Here is an 18,902-nt window from a genome sequence, read left to right as displayed (position 1 = left end):
GATGCTGAGTATCTCTATACACTGATAATGATCACACTGCACAATATAATGATGCTGAGTATCTTTATACACTGATAATGATCACGCTGCACGATATAATGATGCTGAGTATCTCTATACACTGATAATGATCACGCTGCACTGTATAATGATGCTGAGTATCTCTGTACACTGATATTGATCACACTGCACTATATAATGATGCTGAGTATCTCCATACACTGGTAATGATCACACTGCACTGTATAATGATGCTAAGTATCTCTATACACTGATATTGATCACACTGCACTGTATAATGATGCTGAGTATCTCTATACACTGATAATGATCACACTGCACTGTATAATGATGCTGAGTATCTCTATACACTGATATTGATCACACTGCACTGTATAATGATGCTGAGTATCTCTATACACTGATATTGATCACACTGCACTGTATAATGATGCTGAGTATCTCTATACACTGATATTGATCACACTGCACTGTATAATGATGCTGAGTATCTCTATACACTGATATTGATCACACTGCACTATATAATGATGCTGAGTATCTCTATACACTGATAATGATCACACTGCACTGTATAATGATGCTGAGTATCTCTATACACTGATAATGATCACACTGCACTGTATAATGATGCTGAGTATCTACACTGATAATGATTGCGCTGCACTATATAATGAGGCTGAGTATCTCTATACACTGATAATGATCACGCTGCACTGTATAATGATGCTGAGTATCGCTATACACTGATAATGATCACGCTGCACTATATAATGATGCTGAGTATCTCTATACACTGATAATGATCACACTGCACTGTATAATGATGCTGAGTATCTCTATACACTGATAATGATCACACTGCACTGTATAATGATGCTGAGTATCTACACTGATAATGATTGCGCTGCACTATATAATGAGGCTGAGTATCTCTATACACTGATAATGATCACGCTGCACTATATAATGATGCTGAGTATCTCTATACACTGATAATGATCACGCTGCACTATATAATGATGCTGAGTATCTCTATACACTGATAATGATCACGCTGCACTGTATAATGATGCTGAGTATCTCTATACACTGATAATGATCACACTGCACTGTATAATGATGCTGAGTATCTCTATACACTGATAATGATCACACTGCACTGTATAATGATGCTGAGTATCTACACTGATAATGATTGCGCTGCACTATATAATGAGGCTGAGTATCTCTATACACTGATAATGATCACGCTGCACTGTATAATGATGCTGAGTATCTCTATACACTGATAATGATCACACTGTACTGTATAATGATGCTGAGTATCTCTATACACTGATATTGATCACACTGCACTGTATAATGATGCTGAGTATCTCTATACACTGATAATGATCACACTGCACTGTATAATGATGCTGAGTATCTCTATACACTGATAATGGTCACGCTGCACTGTATAATGATGGTGAGTATCTTTATACACTGATAATGGTCACATTGCACTGTATCATAATGCTGAGTATCTTTGTACACTGATAATGGTCACGCTGCACTATACAATGATGCTGAGTATCTTTATACACTGATAATGGTCATGCTGCACTATATAATGATGCTGAGTATCTTTATACACTGATAATGGTCATGCTGCACTACATAATTATGCTGAGTATCTTTATAAACTGATAATGGTCACGCTGCACTGTATAATGATGCTGAGTATCTTTATACGCTGGTAATGATAACTCTGAACTACAGCTTTTCGATCTATGCAAAAATATGTTATTGCATGATGTATAAGACGTCACTTACCAGTTCGCTGGTCCAGTCTGTGGGTGTATTTTCCATGTGTGACCCGGCTCGCAGACTCAAGGATGCACTGTTAAACTGAAAGGACAGGATTGGTTTTCAGTCATTACTTACAGAAGAAAACAACATTGGGAAAAAAAGTCTCAAAAGTATCTAAAAAAAATATTTAATAGTACTTATTCTGAAATGTTCCCCATGGGGAAACACACTTGATTTAAGTAATAGATAATTTTTCTTTAATTATCTTCTGTTATTGCTGTCCTGAGATAAGGTTACAGTGAAAGCGGATGTGGCATAGACACCCCTTTTCCATGGATATACAGTAGGGCTTATTTGTATATTTAATAATAAGCCTCGAAATGATGATGCTGTGTACAGATACCTGCTAATAATGGACATACTGTATTGGGATGCACTGTAGTTATGTGAGCGGCGGCAGGGCTGCCATTAGAAATTGTGGGGCCCGGGACTGACAAAATAGACAGGGCCACTCCCTCCCAAAAAGATTCTGCCGTACTGCTCCACCCCTATGTCAGGGGCAAATGCAGGATTTTCATGGGGGGGGGGGTTCTATATATGTTCCAAACTGGCGGCTCTCACAGCCCACAAAAGAATCACAGGTAGCTGCTTTGCTTCTGTCTTATATCTGTACTATTGCATTGTATTAAGCAATGTATTATGGGGGTAATTCCAAGTTGATCGCAGCAGGACATTTTTTAGCAATTGGGCAAAACCATGTGCACTGCAGGGGGGGCAGATATAACATGTGCAGAGAGAGTTAGATTTGGGTGGGTTATTTTGTTTCTGTGCAGGGTAAATACTGGCTGCATCATTTTTACACTGCAATTTAGATTGCAGATTGAACATACCACACCCAAATCTGAAGCCCAGTACCCACGGGCCGATTAAGGAGAGATGTGTGCTGAGCGAACCGCTCAGCACACATCTCTCCTGCCGCTCAGCACAGCGCGATCTGTGCTGAGCGTGCGGGGGGAGACGGGGGGGCCGCTCACTTCACCCAGCGGGTGAAGTGAGCGACCCGCTAGATTGGCCTGCATGCAGGCCAATCTAGCAGCAGCGATAGTGATAGCGATGTGCGGGGCTGCGCATCGCTGAGGGGGCTACACACGGAGCGATCATGCTGATATTCTAAGCAATCTAGTCAGATTGCTTAGAATATCGCTCCGTGAGTACCCCCCTTAACTCTCTCTGCAAATGTTATATCTGCCTCCCCTGCAGTGCACATGGGCCCTCATTCCGAGTTGTTCGCTCGCAAGCTGCTTTTAGCAGCTTTGCACACGCTAAGCCGCCGCCTACTGGGAGTGAATCTTAGCTTATCAAAATTGCGAACGAAAGATTAGCAAAATTGCGAATAGACACTTCTTAGCAGTTTCTGAGTAGCTCCAGACTTACTCGGCATCTGCGATCAGTTCAGTGCTTGTCGTTCCTGGTTTGACGTCACAAACACGCCCAGCGTTCGCCCAGACACTCCTCCGTTTCTCCAGCCACTCCCGCGTTTTTCCCAGAAACGGTAGCGTTTTTTCGCACACACCCATAAAACGGCCAGTTTCCGCCCAGAAACACCCACTTCCTGTCAATCACATTACGATCACCAGAACGAAGAAAAAACCTCCTAATGCCGTGAGTAAAATACCTAACTGCATAGCAAATTTACTTGGCGCAGTCGCAGTGCGAACATTGCGCATGCGCATTAGCGACTAATGGCTCCGTTGCGAGAAAAATATAACGAACGAACAACTCGGAATGACCCCCATGGTTTTGCCCAATTGCTAACAAAGTTCCTGCTGCGATCAACTCAGAATTACCCCCTATATCTGTATTCTTGACTATGGTTGATTAAACTGAAACCTAGATGCAAAGCAGCTATCTGTGTTTCTTGTGTGGTCTGTGAGTGCCGAAATTTTGGAACATGTGCATCACTTTTATTATAGAGGGCACCTGGCAATAGTTATCATTTGAATTTATAAGAGTGCAGAGTGGCATAGAACAATTTTTTTTAATACATGTGACGCACACATCCATACAGCACACACAGCATACTTGCATTAATGCACACAGCATACATACAGACATACACATAATATTTAAAAACACCCACAGGGCATACATACAGTATACACACACATAGCATACATGCACATAACATAGTTACGCTCACATACATACACACATATACATACATAGCATACAGTGCATTACACATAGCATAGTTATATACACACACAGCAAACACAAATATTACACTTGCAGAGGGCACACAGCATACTTACACACACCATTTGTCCGTTGTGGGGGCTAAGCTGCCATAGTAGCTGCGGACCTCTTTCGTAGCCCTGCCGGGAAGCTGGGCTGCACAAATCCTATGGAGTCCCTCTGTGATTGCGCCACGCTTCCCGGCCTCCCGCAGCAGGTACAGCTGTCAGCGCTCCGTATCAGGTATATGAAAGCCACCTGACGCGGAAGCGCTGAGAGCTGACCTGGCAGTGAGAGACCGGCAGCGTCCTGATCTCCTCTGCCTGGTGCCCGGCGGCTGCTTCAGAGACGGAGACAAGGTTGTCTCTGTCTCTGGGGAAAAAAAAAAAAAAGAAGAAGAAAAGTTTGGTGCATCAGGGGGGGTTTCTGGGTACTCAGAAACCCCCCCTGCGTGCGCTACTGTATGTGATGTCATACATTGTGACATTACACATAGGTGGAGTACTGCGGACCTTCAGGAACTGTTTACAGAGAGCTGATGCTCAAATAAAGATTGTTTTAAGGAGTCCTCCCTGCGCATCAGCCTGATGTTGATTCACAGACTGGTGCAGCTCTACAGGTATTGGCGGTAGGAGCCAGGGGTGGGCCCCCCTCTTGTATGGGCCCGGGACCCCAGTCCCCATAGTCCCCCCCGATGGCTGCCCTGAGCGGCAGTCAGGAGACCGCTGGTCACAATACCGGCACCTACGGATGGTGTAATGGTTAGCATTATTGCCTCACAGCACTGAGGTCATGGGTTCGATTCCCACCATAGCCCTAACTGTGTGGAGTTTGTATATTCTCCCTGTACTTGCATGGGTACTTGACTATATAGTCAAAATCTAAATCTTACAGATTTATCTCACCGTGTGTACACACCTTTAATGGTGCCCATACACTTATGAGATAATCGGTGCTATCCTTCGATTTCGACCACATCTGTGAGAGAAATCGAAGGATTGTATGCACATTTTAGGTACCTCGAGACGCGATGCTCGGGCACATCAGTCGAATATCGCGTCTCAAGATATTATGTACTGCACTTAATATTTCTCGCATCACAGTGCGATCGCATGTGGTTTTAATCCCACATGAGATATATCGCACTGCGATGTGCGATGGGCACCCGCGGTGACGTGCCCATCACGTGATTACCATGCGATCTATTGCATGATCGCATGGTAATCACTTTGGCAGTTCAGGTGCGATTTCATCGCACCTGAACTGCTGGTGCGATGCCCCGCGATGTCGCGTAGCTGGGCATCGCACCCAACGCGATGCCAATACAAAATAATACTTCATAGGAGACCACAAATAGGTTGAACTCGATGGACAATTGTTTTTTTTCAACCTTAGATACTATGTTACTATATATGTTACAAGTGTATGGCCAGCATAACTGTCCATTATAGAGAGGGGTCAAGCAGTAAGCTAGGGCCATAAGTGAGGACTAGGTTGTTTGTTGTTGTTTTTTTCTTTCTTCATGTAATGCTGGTTGCTGAAAGTAAAGCTCCATTTGTCTAATTTTCCTGAAAATCTGCGTGTGACCCTGTTTAAAGCACCCGAAACGCTGCAGCACTAAACCCTCTACCAAGCTAATTACCCCAGAACTGTCACAAGTGATATATTATTATTACATAGCTGTATATAAACCTATAGGCAATCCCAGTGGAGGGTCAGTGCTGTAAACAGATACCCCCTCACCTCAATAGCAGACACAGTACATATTGTTGCTCCAGACTTGCACGTGCTGCACCTGTGACAATTCCCAGTGAACAGGGGGAGATGCATGAAGCAGTGAAAAGAGAAATGAGCCAGTGGAGAAGTTGCCAATGGCAACCAATCAACTGCAATTTATAATTTTATAGAATGTACTTTTTAAATGTTATCTCTAAGCTGATTGGTTGCTATGGAACAACCTCTCCACTGGCTCATTTCTCCACTCTTTTCAGTGCTTCATACATCTCACCCCCAGGTCGCTTGTTGATGAGAGGAGCATTGTCCCTTTTGCCATGCTGCTGAGGGGGACAAATGCCCCCCCCCCCCTTCCCCCTCCCTTTCAGCAGCGGCAACGCTACCTGTATGTGTTTGGAGGATAGTGAGAACGCATAGACTGTATGCATCTCTCTAGCAGCAACATGTCCATGGAAATCAGCCTGAAATGTCAGCTAAGGTATATTACTTCTCACATCAAATAAGAGCCTGGTCCTCATTATACACTGATAATTTAAACATTTCACAGTTGTAAACATTTCTTTACTCTGAGACAGGCTTGTTGCCCAGATTGCAAGGAAACAGCAGGTGCTAAAGCAGCTGTTCCCACCTGAGTGTCTCCACACCTTTGTGTGTCACAAGTTGGTCCTGTTGTGTCATGCACATTGATAGTAGGATGGCAAAAAAAACCAACAAGCCAGGTCCCGCAGGGTACACTCCGGCCAATCAGCAGAGCAAGGGGAGGAGTGTGTGTTTTCCTGCTCTCCATTGGATACTTGTGAACTTGTCAAAACAAAGTCCCATCTGCTTCCTGGCTTCCTGCAGCGCAAGAGAGGAGCCTGGAGCAGGCAGCCGCAGACTCAGGGGTCTGTTCATGAGGGTCATGTTCAGCTGTGAAAACAGTGGAGAAGTTGCCCATGGCGACCAATCAGCTGCTCGGTATAATTTTATAGTATGCAAATTTTAAATGTTACGTCAATGCTGATTGGTTGCTATGGGCAACTTCTACACTGGCTTACTTCCTCACACTTTTCACTGCTTCATGAATAGACCCCTCAGTAGGATGGGAGGCTGAGAGGAAATGAAGAGGAAAGGTGTCCTTCTGCAATGGTCAGAGAACAGGCTAGAAAACAGGGGTTTGGTAAGTGAAGAACTGCTAGCTGGGACTGTGTGCAATAATGAGTGCAATTAGGTTAATTTATTTTTATATATTTACAGTTTTGTGTCATGTGCCGATGTCACTCTCCAGTCTCGGCAGAAAATACATTTGAGAACCACTGAGCTAGAGAGGGGGCAGATTAGGGAGGAGCAGGTGAGGCGTATGGGGGGATGTGAATGGCTTGCGGCAGTAAGAGGCCATGAGAGATGTAGGTCAGGAGCCTAGTGACACCTATTGGGTATTTATGTCACTGATGCTCAGCACTGCCCTGTCACAGACACAGCCATTTGTGAGTGGATGACTGTTTCCCCTGGGAGCTCTCTCCCAGCTATGCTCCCATGTGGCCCCTTTACAAATAGGGGATTATTTATTGGTGCCAGCACCGTTACGGCAACAAATAAGACTGACACAAATCTAAGCATTCTGTTCCCCCTCACGTATGCGCCCCCTGCAAAAACTGGACTGGCAGAGCCGGAAGGTAACCCTTATCACTCCAGGCCAGTATCAGCTCAACTGCCTGGCAAATTTATTGTTAAATTGCTGCAATGGTAACTTTTTTACAAAATAAATAAAAATGTCCTTATTGCCGCGATCAGGGGACTAAGGATAAATAGGGAGAGTAGGGTCATCTGAAACCATTTGTGCCGTTATGTCTGACCAGTCCGTGGAAAACACTTCCTGCATCATTGGGTGAAATGCAACTAAATGGTTACATGACTCTATCCCCACTGAGTCACACGCAGTCGGCTCGCAGTCCACATGCAGTCCACACGCAGTGCCAGTGTTCATGTAGCGAGCGATAACTTGCAACTATGCATGCATAAAAACGCATCACACAGAGTGTATGCCCGAAGGTGCTGCTGCGAATTGGGACAGACGGTATCAGAAAGGTGGAGGAAAAGTGATGGGGGTTCCTGGCCGGTGACTGGGGGATGACTAGTACTGAATGCAAGTATGGGCCGTTCAGTGGGCATTCTATGGGAGTGTCACGGGAGTGTCAGTGCAGGCTCCTGTAGTTCTCCATATGATTATGGGCTCCTATGCCCGTGCTACTTTAGTCAGATGGAGAAATTGCACATGCCAGGGCCAGAGCAGTTTTTGGTGGTGCAGTTGATGGTGATATATAAGTACGCACTGATTGGTATTACAGCGTGCATGAGCACTAAGTTAGGCATCTCAGTCCTTGCACAGTCAGCAGCATGGATGTACATAAAAGAAGGAGTGTGTAGGCCCTGTTTCATAAACTTGCAGACGGACGACCGCCAATAGATGCTGCTGCGTGCTCTTTTGCATGTGACTCAGAATCAGGCCCTCTTAAATCAATTGTCGGCTTTTGGTCAGTGCTCATCTTTATTGTCCCCTCCCCCATCCCAGTGCAGCAAATCTCAGTTTGCTTCCAATCCACATAGCTTCCAGTAACCTGACTCCATTACATGGCCGTTAGCGCCACAGCTTGCATTGTTGATCCATCCATTCATCCGTAATAGAGATCCACAGAGCGAATATTCCAAATACAATCAGCTCACAGATTTATGTAATGGATGGGAATGTCTGCGGTTGTGGGGGTATGGTTGCTATGGGCTGTTACTTTAATGAGGAATCTTGAAAAAGGGATCCAGACTATGGGTCGACATACATTAGGTACAGTATGTAGGTGTCGACCTATATGAATAGGCAAGTTACGCGGACTGACCTTCAGTTACCTTTCCCAGCAACAGGATACGCTGTGCCTCCCACTGCCTCACCTGATTCATGTGCATTTGTGTCACTAACCATATTGACCCTGACTGGTTTCAGTAGCAGTAGCATGGCGAGCAGAAGCAGGCAATAACATTCTAAAGGAACACATGTCATGAATCAATTAGGACTATTTGTTCCCAGCATACACTTTGTATATGGAAGTAATATGTGTCTGAAATATCCTTTCTCTCGTGCGAGAACGTGAAATAAGAATTGAATGAGGAGAAGCTAAAATTCCTTACCATTTTCCAGTGTGAAGTATTATTACTTACTTTTGACATACGGGGCACTAATTATCCCCCATGGAGATGCAAATCATCGCCAATCTAATTTTTGTCCTTATAGATTCATCTGACTGATCATTCTGTGTGTTATCTTTTGCATTGCTGTAAATCCCAAAAACGTCTTCTGCTCAGTGCTCGGCTGTTGGCGTGATGACACAAAATCCCCATACACTGATACCACTCAGGTTCTGCGCCGAATTTTAATAGTATTTCTTCACACTGATAATGAATATGCAGCCCAACATAGCTAGACAGCAAATCTCGATCTATGCAGTGATAATTAATGTCAATTACACATTTTCTTTACAAAGAGTTAATTAACCTGATCACCTAGACTGCACCTCTCTGTTCACATATGTCGCTCTTGAAACATGCCGGGCCATCACTGTCAAGCTTCCGCACACCTCCAGGGTTGATGGTAACAAACCTACTTGATTAAACGTGTCTTAGAGAACCAAAAATACTCCGTTGACTAAATTAATTGCCGTGAAGAAAAATTATCATTGATCCTTTCAGAAGTGAGTCAAGGAATTGAATGTTCCTTCTCAGGTAATGCTGCCATGTTTTCATAAAGAGGTTCCAGGTCAAACGTGTGACATGTAGTGTGCTCAGTGCAGAATAGCTGTCACATGTGTCATTACAGGAGGACGCATTCTGTAATTAAGATAACGCTACAGGCAGCAACCACAAACGTAGACAAATAAATGTCAACCTGAAAACAAAAGGTGGAAAGGCCCTGCTGTATAGAGAGATTACCATCTAGTTGGAAAAGTCTTAAATAAGTCATGAGCATGAGAGGAAGTTGGATAGTACTACATTGTACAATTGCGCCTACAAATGGTCTTTGCCATATAAATCATGGTCATACTTGCTGACATTTAAAGTCTCCTCTGGGGCAAGACACATCTTGTCCCTGGGTGGGGGGGGGATGGGGCTCAGGCTGTACATCACTAGACTCTGACCCCAAAATGCTGAGATTTTTAGGTCTGCGAATAGGGGCACAGCTAAATTATGCAGATTTATGTAATTTAACCCCACCCCCTCCATGCGGCACTGCAATTCCCTGTGTGATCTACTTGTCCGGCCCACTTCATTAGGAAACGGGTAGGATGTGGGAGATGCAGCCACTCTTCCGTGCGTGCAGGGGACTGGCCGAAAAACGTGAGTAGGCAAATATGATTATGGTACTTGAGCCATATCCTTGAAAACATAGGTAAAGTAGGGATGTACTGATGTAGCCACGCTCATCGTGGCTACAGCTAGCCGCCACATACATTCTCGCCGTGGCTAAGACGCATGTGCACAGTGGTGTTTGCATGTGTTGTGCTAATGAGCTGCATTTGCGCCTTGATGTAGCCACGATGAGCATGGCTACATCTGTATCAAACCTTCTAAAGTGGAGATGTTGTTCATAGCAACCAATCTATAATTTTATAAAATATACTAGATAAATGTTAGATTCATTGCTATGGTCATCTTCTCCACTTTTGAAGATTTGATACAGCTCTCCCAAGGTCTGCTCTTTGTCACCTCCAAGGACATGAAAATTTATTTATAGTTTTTGGCAGAAAAGGCTTTGCAGTCCTCCCATTACCACAAAACTCCTCCATCAATGCTTTTGGTAGAACAGGCTCTGCAGTACTCCGCTTAGCACAGAACTCCTCCATCAATGCTTTTGGCAGAATAGGCTCTGCAGTCCTCTCATTACCACAGAACTCCTCCATTAGTGCTTTTGGCAGAATAGGCTCTGCAGTCCTCTCATTACCACAGAACTCCTCATTCAGTGCTTTTGGCAGAATAGGCTCTGCAGGTCTCCCATTACCACAGAACTCCTCCATCAGTGCTTTTGGCAGAATAGGCTCTGCAGGTCTCCCATTACCACATAACTCCTCCATTAATGCTTTTGGTTGAATGAGCTCTGCAGTGCTCCCATTACCACAGAACATTTCCATCAATGCTTTTGTCAGAAAAGGCTCTGCAGTCCTCCAATTACCACAAAACTCCTCCATTAGTGCTTTTGGCAGAATAGGCTCTGCAGTCCTCCCATTACCACAGAACTCCTCCATTAATGCATTTTCTTCACCTCCCTGAAGTTCCTTTAATTTCCTTGTATCACCCACATGCTTGCTGTGAATGTGACTGATACAAGAAGACAGACAGCACCTTACCTTGCCGGCCCCTCAGCAATACACACACCTCTATCTCCTACACACGGTATAAAATGTTCCCCTGTAACCTGCTAAGCTCAGGGTCTATTAACCTGAACACTGGCACGTGATATCATAAGACTGGCACCGGTTCTATAGCTTTGAAAGTGACCTTAAATGTGCCAACATCACTTTTGCCTATGGCGCACTAGTCTCTAGAATGTAATTCTTAACCAATCTGAAATTAAAGAGTTAAGAAGCAATTTTTTCTTTGAATTTTAATAACACCCCACAGAGCGCAACCATAATGCAAAATGAAATTGCCATGGCATTTCCACAGGGCACAGCTTAGAGGGCACACTGTGTAGAACCCTGTACATGTGCAGGGAAGATGCCCCCAAGGTGGGTGCTGAACTGGTACACAAACAGGCAGTTTTTCCTTAGGCATGACAATTACACGTTTTATTCACACATTTATTCATTGCTCTGGTGCCATTGGATATCAGTCTCCCAGACAGTTCTATTTTATGACATTCTATTATCCGTACATTTGACCTAAATAAATGCTTCCATAAATGATGTACATCACCTCAGGCTCCAGTGCCTCGCTTAGGATTCTGAACACCTCAGGTGCTTTTCTATATGGAGTGTGAGGGCTTGGCTGCTGGCTCAATGAGAAATGTGATACCTGCATACAAAGTAAACCGCTATTTTGTTGGTTGAATCAACTTTTTTATTTTTTAATAGAGACCACCACTTCACACGGCTCTTGTCCATGTCTGCAATACTGTCACAATATAGGTGGACAATCGAAAATGTGAGGGCTTTTTGTCCCGACTGCTGGGAATACTGGAAGGTACTGTATGTCCAATCAGGGCCGTCCTACCAGCATTGTAGGCTGTAGTCAAAGCAGCGCACTGGGGCGTCCCCTACATACCCATTAACGGGAACCAATATAAAAAAATAAAAATAATCTTAGCATGTCCCTCCTGTGGGTCTGCACCGTCTCTCCACATGCTTTAATGCAGTGAATGGCTGTCAGTACTCTGATTGGTGGATAGGTCCAGCCAACCAGCAATCAGCATGATGAAAGCCATTCACTATCTGGTTACAGGCAGGGCAGTATTAACCCATGGCCAGGCCCCTTGGCTTTCAAGTATTTTGGTCCTCCTCTGGCACTTCAATATTGCACTCCACTATAGCTTCAGTATTCACGCGGACACCAATACCAAGCTGAAATAAAGTCTGCTGACCTCTTTTTTCACAGCGCAATTGTTCTTCCTTTTCTTTTCTCTTTTAAAATAATGCTAAAGCACAATTGGTCCACTGTTCCACCCTCACCCTCCATTGGGGGTCATTCCGAGTTGATCGCTCGCTAGCTGTTTTTAGCAGCTGTGCAAACGCTATGCCGCCGCCCACTGGGAGTGTATTTTAGCTTAGCAGAAGTGCGTACGAAAGGATTGCATAGCGGCTACAAAATAATTTTGTGCAGTTTCAGTGTAGCTTCAGACCTACTCAGCGCTTGCGATGACTTCAGACTGTTCAGTTCCTGTTTTGACGTCAAGAACACGCCCTGCGTTCGCCCAGCCACGCCTGCGATTTTCCTGGCACGCCTGCGTTTTTTCGAGCACGGCTAGTTGACACCCAGAAACACCCTCTTCCTGTCAATCACTCTGCGGCCAGCAGTGCGACTGAAAAGCTTCGCTAGACCTTGTGTAAAAATACATCGGCCGTTGTGAAAGTACGTCGTGCGTGCGCATTGCGCCGCATACGCATTCACAGAACATTTTCTGCTAGCGATCAACTCGAAATGACCCCCATTGTCTCAAAACAAACCTCCGCTGACAATGAGCGTGCCTTGCTATGGCGCAGAGTGCAAAGCTCCTTTAACCATTGGAGCCCTAAGTCACAGGTAACTGTCAGCAAAAAATTTAGTCCCTTCAGGGCCCCTAGGCTTCAGCCTAGCCCAGGCCTGGCCAACCTGTGGCTCTCCAGCTGTTGTAAAACTACAAGTCCCATCATGCCTTGCCACAGTTTTGCTATTAGGGAATGCTAAAACGGTGGCAGGGCATGCTGGGATGTGTAGTTTCACAACATCTGGAGAGCCACAGGTTGGCCAGGCCTGGCCTAGCCAGTCTAATGGATAATATGTTCCTGGCTACAGCTGGGAGGTAGGTAAAGAATGCTGCTCGCCACTCTGATTGCGTGATCACCACCCATGCCTGCTCGGAGGCCCCAAGAATTGTAGGGCCCTGGGCAGTTGCCCATACGTTAAGATCCAGATGTACAATGAAAAGAAAACCTTCACATTGCTAAGAAAGTGCCATCCTGTTCTTCCCTCTCTCTCTGTCTTCTTCTCCATTGTTTCCTCATATAAAAGTGGTGGGTAAAGGAGGGTGTGACTCATGGAGGACATAAACCTCACACGGGGCAGAATGTACACACCATACTGCTCTCTATGGTACTGATTGGGTGTGAGGTTCCGGTAATGTCATCACCAACACGGTGATATTCTCAGCTTGTCCTAGAGCAACAACAGGTTATTAGATACTATGGTTTTCCTCGTTTTCTACTTGCTGCTTGTATACAGATTATGAAGTTCCAGTGAGATACTACATGAAAGGCCATAGTGGTGCAGGAAATATAAGAGTATAGGGGACTGATGCAGAAAATATAAGGGTATAGGGGGACTGTTGCAGTAAAAATAAGGGATACTGGTGCAGGATATATAAGGGTATAGGGAGATTGATGCAGGAAATATAGGTGGTATAGGGGAGGGGCGAATTGGGATGCCGGGACACCATGACAGTTCCTGGTTGGCTGGTCACTTTGTCCTGTCAGTAGCCGCGCATCCCCCCCAATACCAGGCCAGTGCTCTGATCTCCAGCGTTAGCTGACAGAGCCTGCTGGCCGTGGCTGTTTTATTCTCGCCTCACTGTACTGGAGTGCAGGACCGTTGCGGCTCTAATAGCCTTGCAGCTCTGGCGTTCACTTTGGGGAGCAGGTCCGCCCGTAAAACATGGTGCAGGCGAACAATTCCAGGCTCCTGCTCCCTAGTCAGTCCCGGCTCCTTCCCTGCACTGACCTCCGCAGCCGCTGCAGGCAGCCTCCCCCCATTCCCATCAGTTCCACACTCCACATCACTGCGGAGCGAGAAGCTGTGGCAGCAGACACACCAGGTGAGTTCTGCTGCTGCAGCATATGGGTTGATAGGGAGGTTGGGGGAGGCAGTGACAGGGCACTACTGTGTGGCACAGTGGCAGTGCTGCTAAATGTGCATGGGATGTTACTACTGTGTGTGCAATATACTGTATCTAAGAGACATTATTACTACTGTGTGTGCAATTTAGTCTAGTCCCTTACCCTAACCGTCCCCACCCACAGCCTAACCCTAACTCTCCTTCTCGCAGCCTAAACCCCCCCCCCCCGCAGCCTCACCCTAACCTCCCCCCCACAGCCTCACCCTGACCTCCCCACCGCAGCCTAACCCTGACCTCCCCCCACAGCCTAACCCTGACCTCCCCCCGCAGCCTAAACCTGACCTCCCCCCCGCAGCCTCTCGCAGCCTAACCCTAACCTCCCCCCCTCAGCCTAACCCTAACCTCCCACCTGCAGACTAACCCTGACCCTTCCCTGAGCCTAACCATCACCCTCACCCTGCAACGTCAGATAAAATGCCTGTCAGTCTGATAGGCATTTTATCTGTCTGTGCAGCGGCGGATTGGCAATGTGTATAACGTGCTCTGCCTGGTGCAATATGTATAATGTGCTTTACCTGGTGTAATGTGTATAATGTGCATTACCTGGTGCAATGTGTATAATGTGCTTTACCTGGTGCAATGTGTATAACCTGCTCTGCCTGGCGCAAAGTGTATAACGTGCTCTGCCTGGGGCAATATGTATAATGTGCTTTACCTGGTGCAATGTGTATAATGTGCTGTACCTGGTGCAATGTGTATAATGTGCTCTGCCAGGCGCAAAGTGTATACAGTGCTCTACTAGGGGGTGGAGTCTGTCAAGTGGGTGCGCACTTTCTGTCCCTGCATTTAATCAGGCCTTCTGAGCAGTAATCCCGCCCACTTAACAAACTCCACCCCCTCAACAGACCCCCAACCCTATTAGGGCTGCTTCCATAAATTTCCCGGGCTGGTTTTCGATCCCAATCCGCCCCTGGTACAGGGTGACTGATGCAGCAAATATAAGGGTATAGGGAGACTGGCACAGGAAATATAAGGGTATTGGGGACTTGTGCAGGAAATATAAGGGTATAGGGCACTGGTGCAGGGAATATAAGGGTATAGGGAGACTGGTGCAGGAAATATAAGGGTATTGGGGACTTGTGCAGGAAATATAAGGGTATAGGGCAGGGCCAGATTTAGGGGGGGCGACTGGGGCGAACGCCCCCCGTAACTTACAGATACAGCCACGCCCACTTAGAAACTTTCTGTTCCAGCATGCTCCACTCCTCCCAGGGCCCTTCTCTCTCAGTCTCCTCCTGACTGACTGGAAGCTACAGGTGAGGCGGCCAGGCTCTTGCCGCCAGGGGATGACATCACAGTCTAAAAAATGGGAGGCGCAGGACTGGAAGTGGGAAGAGTAAAGGTGGGTACACACTGGAAAGATATATCTGCAGATCAATTGATCTGTAGATATATCTATGGACGGATCGGGCAGTGTGCTGTGCATACACACTGCCCGATCCGTCGGGGACTGACGTCATGAACTGGGCGGGCGTGTACACAGGCCCGCCCAGTTCAGCTGTCAATCACCGCCGGCCGCCGCAGCATGTGTACGGGCGGTCGGCCAACCGCCGTACACACACAGCGACGCGCCAGTATATCGGTAGATATATTGACCGTTGGCTGTGCTATGGGGCCGACGCGATACGTCTGTGAACGACAGAGTTCACAGACGTATCGGCCGTACACACTGGCCGACGGACCCGCGATATATCGGGCGTTCAAGAGAACGGGCGATATATTAGCCAGTGTGTACGGGCCTTAATGAGTAGAGAGAGGAGGACTCTGTATTAATTTTTAAATACAAGCGTAATGTAAGCGTATAGCAGACTGGTACAGGAAATATAAGGGTATAGGAGACTGGTGCAGGAAATATAAGGGTATAGGGGACTGGTTTAGGAAATATAAGAGTATAGGGAACTGGTGCAGGAAATAAAAGGTTATAGGGAGACTGGTGCAGGAAATATATGGGTATAGGGAGACTGGGGCAGGAAATGTAAGGTTATAGGGATGCTGGTGCAGGAAATATAAGGGTATAGGGATGCTGGTGCAGGAAATATAAGGGTATTGGGAGACTAGTGCAGGAAATATAAGGGTATAGTAGATTGGTCCAGGAAATATAAGGGTATAGGCGACTGGCGCAGGAAATATAAGGGTATAGGGGACTGGTGCAGGGAATATAAAGGTATAGGGAGACTGGTGCAGGAAATATAAGGATATAGGAGACTGGTCCAGGAAATATATGGGTATAGGTGACTGGCGCAGGAAATATAAGGGTATAGGGGACTGGTGCAGGGAATATAAGGGTATAGGGAACTGGTGCAGGAAATATAAGGGTATAGGGGACTGACGCAGGAAATATAAGGGTATAGGGCACTGGTGCAGGGAATATAAGGGTATAGGGAGACTGGTGCAGGAAATATAAGGGTATAGGGGACTGGTGCTGGAAATATAAGGGCATAGGGGACTGGAGCAGGAAATATAAGGGTATAGGGAACGGGTGCAGGAAATATAAGGGTATAGGGGACTGATGCAGGAAATATAAGGGTATAGGGACTGGTGCATGAAATATAAGGGTATAGGGGACTGGTGCAGGAAACATAAGGGTATAGGGAACTGGTGCAGGAAATATAAGGGTATAGGGGACTGGTGCAGGAAATATAAGGGTATAGGAGACTGATGCAGGAAATATAAGGGTATAGGGGACTGGTGCAGGAAATATAAGGGTATAGGGGACTGGTGCAGGAAACATAAGGGTATAGGGAACTGGTGCAGGAAATATAAGGGTATAGGGGACTGGTGCAGGAAAGGCCTCATGCAGAGTTGCAGAAGCAACCTGTTTGTATATCACATGTTATTGCTCTGAAACCAAGTATAAGCCATGTAGATAAGTGTATCACATCTCCACTAGCGGCTGAAAGGGCGTAACTGGGCTGAAACGGGTGTCTCAGAGGGGTGTGGACAGGCAATGCAGAATTTTATGGAAACATAAACATGGCTTTTTCCAGGCATATCATTAGCACCAACTGTAGACTGGTGTCCTGATGGTGATGATGAGTATCAAACTAAGCACACGGATAGAGGGTGGATGCCCTGAACAATGTGCCCACCTCTGCCGGTCTGCGAATAAGCACATGTAGCTCTGTGTAATTACAATTTGTGTTCAACTCAGCATCAGATCCATTTAGTGTAGAGAACATAAACTTAAGGGACCTACACACTGGGTGATGTTTTCGACCATCGATATTATCGACCAACGATATTTTTGATGGTTGATTTTAGATACACACTGGACGATATCTATGGTCAATTTGGACGATATGAGAGTACATACATCTATATCATCCAAATTGACTGGCATGTATCAGGGATGATCGATCAACGACGAACGATTGCGGGCACGCACACCGTTCATCGTTGATGCATCCACACTGAAAGATATGAACGATTTATCATTCATTTATGAATGATATCGTTCACATCTTTCAACATTTCGCCCAGTGTGTAGGCCCTATTAGTGTTATGGCCCCCATACATCAGCTGTCGCGATTCCCCTATCTGATGGCCTGCTGATCTGCCACCATTCAGTGATAATTAGTGATCTGACCCTGACCGAAAATGGTAGCGATTGGGAAATAGGAATTTCTCTGACGTCCTAGTGGATGCTGGGTACTCCGTAATGACCATGGGGAATAGACGGGCTCCGCAGGAGACTGGGCACTCTTAAAAGAAAGATTAGGTACTATATCTGGTGTGCACTGGCTCCTCCCTCTATGCCCCTCCTCCAGACCTCAGTTAGAATCTGTGCCCGGCCGGAGCTGGATGCACCTAGTGGGCTCTCCTGAGCTTACTAGAAAAGAAAGTATTTGTTAGGTTTTTTATTTTCAGTGAGATCTGCTGATTAAACATGTTTAATATTCCGGATTCCTCGATCTGTTCGGGACATGGCAACAATTTATTTTTATTGCTTATGTATGGAGGAGGGGGGGGGGGGGGAACGACGACAAGGTTTTATATCAGATTATTAATTACAAAAACACTTGGAATCTTCACTTTGCATGAAAGAGCTGAGAATCCCGTCCCCACATGTATAGTAATAAGGGAACATTTGTGCTCCACAAACTTTGCAGTTTGTAACACCAAAAGAAATAACTTGGGAGACCCATTTGTAAATCTGGGAGGAGAGGATAGCTGATATACAGTAAGGGGCAGATATAACTAAGTGCCCCTTATATCTGTGCATGCCAAGTGTAACTGTATGGGTGTATACACCCAGTGAGACTTAGAAAAACGAGCCGGTCAAATGCTATAAAAGAGCAGATTTATGCAAATCCATGACGGACACAATATCCAGTACAGACTGTGTGATTTGTGCCATACAAATGCAAGAGACATGGCCAATGTACAGACTATCCATTGCCCAGAATCACAGGCGGCCAAGTCACACAGTTCTAAAGGTGATTCTACAGTGCTCTTCAGTGTATCCTCATGATCCTCATTACTTATGTAAATGAACACTAATGAACAATTG

At 45.8% G+C, this 18,902-nt stretch overlaps 1 protein-coding gene across 3 annotated transcripts in view; it reads left to right on the top strand.

Moving 5' to 3' along the window:
- The window catches only part of ADGRL1 (adhesion G protein-coupled receptor L1), a 486,786-nt gene that overhangs the window by 114,263 nt on the left and 353,621 nt on the right, over window positions 1-18,902 (top strand). The window contains exon 1 of one of the 3 annotated variants that reach the window (XM_063931700.1): window positions 6,866-6,943. The exons of the other annotated variants lie outside the window; for them this stretch is intronic. The gene's annotated coding sequence lies outside the window, so the exon portion shown is untranslated. Of the gene's footprint in view, window positions 1-6,865; window positions 6,944-18,902 lie in introns of those variants that run through there. 3 annotated transcript variants of the gene reach the window in all.

The sequence above is a fragment of the Pseudophryne corroboree genome, chromosome 6, assembly GCF_028390025.1.
Source record: "Pseudophryne corroboree isolate aPseCor3 chromosome 6, aPseCor3.hap2, whole genome shotgun sequence".
Taxonomy (NCBI): Eukaryota; Metazoa; Chordata; class Amphibia; order Anura; family Myobatrachidae; genus Pseudophryne; species Pseudophryne corroboree.
This window is presented reverse-complemented; position numbering and strand designations above follow the sequence as displayed.